The sequence below is a fragment of the Thamnophis sirtalis genome, unplaced genomic scaffold (assembly GCF_051295495.1).
Source record: "Thamnophis sirtalis isolate CommonGarterSnake01/CBP01778 unplaced genomic scaffold, rThaSir2_p1.2 scaffold_13, whole genome shotgun sequence".
NCBI lineage: Eukaryota > Metazoa > Chordata > Lepidosauria > Squamata > Natricidae > Thamnophis > Thamnophis sirtalis.
Window position 1 is genome coordinate 22,672,632 of NW_028261393.1, and position 6,308 is coordinate 22,678,939.

Below are 6,308 nucleotides of genomic sequence, written 5' to 3' on the forward strand. Positions count from 1 at the left end.
TGAGTAATCAAATGAGTCTTGAAAACTGTTCCTAGACACCCACTTTATGACAAAGGCATTATTCTTTTCATAAAAATTTGGTTGATGGTTTTTTAAGTCAAGTTCTTCAATGAGTATAATAAATTATATCTAGATTTGTCAATTTAGTGGGAAAATGGAATAGAGCTGAATTAATCACATTTACTTTAAGGTTTTAAATTTACACTGGAATGCTTTTCACATGACTAACGTATTGTAGACAAATAACGTATTGTAGAAAGTTTCTACTGTAATATTTGATTTCTAATTACTGAAATCTGGCTACAGTCTTTAAATGCCCACTTCACTGATATTAAAGATTTCATAAATAGTAATTCTATCTGCTACTGTCTCCTTCCTGTTAACATATTTTTTATTTTATTGGCTGAGTTCATACATTGCATTATAATAGAGCTTGATAATAGTGTCATAATGTTGTTTGATTTACCTTAGCACAATGTATCAAGTCATTCAATATGATCTGTAAACTTTGGTTTATGCCACAAATTTTATGGGCAGGTTAGGTTCACATACTATGATAAATCATAAAGTGATTTGTTTGACTTAGCAGAGTGAGTAATCTCTGATAGTGTTTTACAAATTATAGTTATGGTATAATCTATTGTGCTAATCCAGGAAAATGATTTATTCAACAAACTATAACTAACCCGTCTATGGCTTAATGTGACTCTACTCATAGTGTATTCACAACATAGTGTCTATACTTTATAATTTTATTTTTGTAATATTATATTATGAATTAAAACAATGTTGATTAAAAATCTATGCAAGAGATAATTTATATTCAAATATTTGAACCTAAGATGACAGTGTACTTAATCATCCCAGTATCCCTAAAGAATATTGCTGTAAACTAATGCATTTCTTTTAAGAAAAAAAATTAATTCATGATTTTTAGGATGTTCTTTAAAAAAAGAGTGGACAGATTAACAGAGGGAAACTCCCACATTATTAGCTCTAAAACTAACAGGGACATGTATACAGTATAATACAATACAATACAATACAATACAATACAATACAATACAATACAATACAATAGCAGAGTTGGAAGGGACCTTGGAGGTCTTCTAGTCCAACCCCCTGCCTAGTCAGGAAACCCTATACCGTTTCAGACAAATGGCTATCCAACATCTTCTTAAAGACTTCCAGTGTTGGGGCAGTCAAAACCTCTGGAGGCAAGCTTTTCCATTGATTAATTGGTCTAACTGTCAGGAAATTTCTCCTCAGTTCTAAGTTGCTTCTCTCCTTGATTAGTTTCCACCCATTGCTTCTTGTTCTACCCTCAGGTGCCTTGGAAAATAGTTTGACTCCCTCTTCTTTGTGGCAACCTCTGAGATATTGGAAGACTGCTATCATGTCTCCCCTAGTCCTTCTTTCTATTAAACTAGACATACCCACTTCCTGCAACTGTTCTTCATATGTTTTAGTCTCCAGTCCCCTAATCATCTTTGTTGCTCTTCTCTGCACTCTTTCTAGAGTCTCCACATTTTTTCTACATCATGTCGACCAAAACTGAATGCAGGATTCCAAGTGTGGCCTTACCAAGGCCTTATAAATTGGTATTAACACTTCATGTGATCTTGATTCTATCCCTCTGTTTATGCAGCCTAGAACTGTGTTGGCTTTTTTGGCACCTGCTGCACGCTGCTGGCTCATATTTAAATGGTTGTCCACTAGGACTCCAAGATCCCTTTCACAATTTCTACTGTTGAGCAAGGTACCACTTATACTGTACCTATGTATTTCGTTTTTGTTGCCTAAATGTAGAACCTTACTCTTTTCACCATTGTATGTTCAGAGGCACTCAATGGTTTTGAATGCTATTGGATAGGAACTGTTCTCTTGATAGATACTGTAGATGTGACTTCCCTTGGCAGATAAAAAGCGCTGAAGAAGCATCTTGGATGTTTGTTCAGCGAAACGTCTTCAAAGAAAAATAAGAAAGTCCATTTATCTCTTGAAAAAGCATGTTTGGCCATCCTCTTGATAGTTTCACTGATGGTGTGAGGGTGATATCTGGGTGATTCCTATTAAAAGCAAAAAGTTTTTTTATATGGATTTTTGCTCAATTGAACAGGATTCTTTCTTCTTGTGAATTTATAGCTCGCATCAGCTTTTCCAAATATAATACCTCTTGAAATTTGATAATGAAACTCCCAGAATTCCCCACCAACAAATTCAGTGTTTTGGAAATCCAGGGAAATGTTAATCTGGAAGTCTTGGCATAAATGCAGAGTGAAAAGAATGACAATAATAGTTTCTAGTTATTACACCTATATCTGTTTATCTGTCTACATCAGTATTCCTCGGGAATTTTACAATGTGTGGACTTCGGTGGCTGGCTGGGGAATTCTAGAAGTTATGCACATATTTTAAACTTCCCAAGGTTGAGAAACACTAGTCCATACTACCTTTATATATCACTGCATTAAGATCCTTTCTGACAGCTAGCCTTAAATAATCTTTAGAGTGGGGTTGCAGTTCTCACATCTGATCTGCAGTTGGCTTAGTTGATGTATCATGCTGAGCCATAATGGGATTTATCTGGTTTCAGGTTTGTGTGATGTAGAAATCCAGTAATTCTAGCTTAATCAAAAAATAAACCATGGTTAAACCAGGGCATAAGTGAATATGAGAATTTGGCCCATGGCTAATGCAATGATTGGTATCATTCTTAAGCTAATGATAAACTAAATAAAGCAGATGAATGATAGTATAAAGGGAAATTCTGTCTGTCAGCTTAGCTAATAAAAACTGGCAAGATTTTTGAAATTATGGAGATAAGCATTATATATGTAAATATTGTACTCAACTAGGAAGACCTAAAACCTAAAAGACATTGATCTTGGAAAGCTAAGATGGTTTAGATCTCATTAGTTTTTAGATGACTGATTAAATATTAGAAGAATTTAATCAAAATTTACTGGATCATGTCATATCTTAAACTATACACTATTATTTTTAACCCAGATAATTACTGTTAATATCTGAAAAACACAATGTCTAGGAGGAACATGATTTTCTAACCCAGAACCAAACCAGCCACATTATGTCTTAGCCTAAACCCATTCAGTTGTTTCAGTTATGAATAATTATGATTTCTTATCTGAATTTATAAAATGGAAATTAAAAATGAGTTGCTTAGGGAACAAAATAAATTATTTGAAATGAACATTACTTTAAATTCTGTTCTCATATGCCAGTAGCTGATCACACCCAATTTCTCTTTAGTTGACTTCTGTCAACTAGAATAAGTAATCAAATTTAAATCCAGCTTTATCTTATAAAACATTTAAATTTAATGGGTGTGATGATTTCTTGCCTCTTTTCACTGTCCAAGAGATCTGTGTGTCTTAATTGCACAAAATAAGTTTATTTAAGAAAATTGATAAAACCATTTAGAATAGAGATGAACAACTATGGCAACTTTACAATCTGTGGAGTTCAGCTCCGAGACTTCCTGAGCCAGTTGTAAAGTCGTTGTAGTTGCTCATCCCTTTTAAGGAAGATACTTTGAGCCCCAATGTCATGATGCTGCTGTGGCCAAAACTGAATTGGGACATGTAACTTCTCTTATTGGTTAAAATTATTTAACCACCATCACCTCGGCTTAACCCCTCTGATTTTAAATGATGACTTAATTTCAACTTGAGCTACGGCACTGCATGAGAAACTGAAGTGCTATGGGTTCCCACTTAATGCCATTCTAATGATGAGTTATGAATGTGCACAAACCACCCTTAAATAGCACACCAAAGATTTGGGAGCCCAGTCAGACCTGGTTGCCATACCCAGGAATTCATCTTTTTCTAAGATGGCTAGAATAAGGGCTTCTAAATGCAGAAGAGCCCCAACCAGATTTAATGCCCCCCAACAGCTGTTCCGGCAAGAAAATGATGGATATCCACTTTGAACAAAAAAATAATAATGCACCTGTGGTGAAGGAATTCCTGAAACACAGGAAATTAAACTTCATCTATTAAAATTTCCAGATCACCTGGATTACCAGATTACCACAACACTGTCAATAATTTACCAAGAATGTATTATTATTTTCTTCCTTCTTAGTATCTATCTCTCCCCACTTATGAATATAACCATGTTGCTTGTATCTTTCAATTTATATTGTTTTTATTTGTTTCCTAGCATGATTTGTTAGCTTATTAGTAACCTTGACTATCACTAAGTATTGTATCTTTTTATTCTTGATGAATGTATTTTTATTCTCCTTATGTACACTGACATCATATGCCCCAAGGACAAATTCCTTGTGTGTCCAATCTCACTTGGCCAATAAAGAATTCTATTCTATTAATTTTATGTACAGTGCCAGGATCCCATCAATGTGATCTTATTTTTTTTTTAAAATGTGGCTAAGATTTGCTCCAATTGTGGGATACTTCACACCTTTATCCTACTAGTTTTACAACTGCACTACTGGGTTTTACTGTGGTTTTTACTTCTTGACTCACTTGGTTTCCTTTTGTTTTTGAGCTGTTCTAGCGCTCTAATAAAGCACCTTGTCTTGTCTCTTGAAAGTACAGTATATGGAGTTATTTCTCATGATGGCAAAAATAAAAATGTTTGGCTGTTTCCTCTTCCCTGCAAAACTCTTGTCCCTCAGTTAACCCTCCTGCCTTCTTAGTAAGACCCCCATTTGCAAATTTGATGTGACCCCTTGCCCCATAAGAATTGTCTTCAAGCTATCTAAATTGATTTAAGGAATAAGCGGGCACACTGTGGGAATAGCAACCGCATTTTTCCTTCCGTTTTGGGAGGACATGGATTGCAAACTCCACAAACTGGTTTCATACAAAGTTTAGTTGCCCCAATACAGATGTTACCTGCAAGGATTTTCCCCCCTCCTTAAATGTCAAATGGAGTTGTCATTGCTGTGTATAAAATGAATGCCACGAAGGTTGAGCGAGTGGAAGGAAGAAATCATCCATTCTAGCAAAATTTATTTATTTATTAGTTTGTCAAACATGTACAAGATAGAACACTGATGGCGAACCTTTTTGGCACCGGGGCCCAAACTGGAATGTGTGGGCATGTGCGTGATTGCATGCGCCAGAGCACCGGAAACCCAAAGACCAGCTGGCTGGTGCACACATGCCTGTTTTTTGGTTATTTTGGAGACCATTTTCATGCCATTTTGGGAGTCATTTCGGGTCTGGTTTTGGACCATTTTCAGGACAGATTTTGGGCTATTTTTGGCCTGAAAACAACCTGGAAAACAGCCCAAAAACAGCCCGAACAATGATCTGTTTTTTGGGCCATTTTCAGCCCATTTTCTGGTGCTCCAATACCCGTGAAAAGCAGCTGGCAATGGTGTGTGTACCTACAGAGAGGACTCTGCGTGCCACCTCTGGCATGCGTGCCATAGGTTCGCCATCCCGGAGATAGCAGGTATAAGTATGAACATGGACATGAACAAAGGAAATGAATACAAATAAATGAGGACAGTAGGATAGGGAGGGAAGGCACTCTGGTGCACTTATGCACGCGCTCTTTACGGACCTCTTAGGAAAGGGGTGAGGTCCAGGGTAGACAATTGAAGGTTGAAGCTATGGGGGTTTGAGGATGTAACAAGGAAGTCAGGTAGAGCATTCCAGACATTGACCCCTCTGTGGCTGAAGTCACATTTTCTGCAATTGCGTTTGGAGCGATTTACCTTGAGTTTGTCCATGTATTATTATAAGATGAATAAAAATATATATTTAAAAAACAACAACAGGAAAAGTTGCATCCTTTGTAGAGGCCACTTGGCTTGTGTCTCTTTGTTGGTTCAATACGGCAGATTTGAGTAGAAGGATTGCAATCGCCTGGCTGGAAAAGGGAATCTCTGGGGAGGGGGCTGAATGAGGAAAGAGCAGAATACAGGCCCTTCAGTTGCAGAGGGGAGGTTTGCTTTCCTTCCGCCTTCCCATCATGGGAATAGTCCCTGACAAGAGAAGTCACATCAGCTCTAGAGACAAAAACCTCACAGGGAGCTGGCCTTGTCATTCGCATGGATTCTTCCCATCTCTGAGACCTAGATTATAAATAGATGGGCGCATATATTTTTTCTTTCTTTCTCTCTCTCTCTCTCTCTCTCTCAAACACAGGCGCCTTATTGTTCAACTGAGTCATGTCCTTGTGCTGCCTCCTAGCCAGAGAAAAATGTGGCCTAAAATCCTTCACGGGGCAATGCTTTTACGAGAGCAGCTGAAGGTTGCAAGGTTGAAGGCTGCAAAGAGTTGCAAGATGGTTGAAAAGTTGAAGCA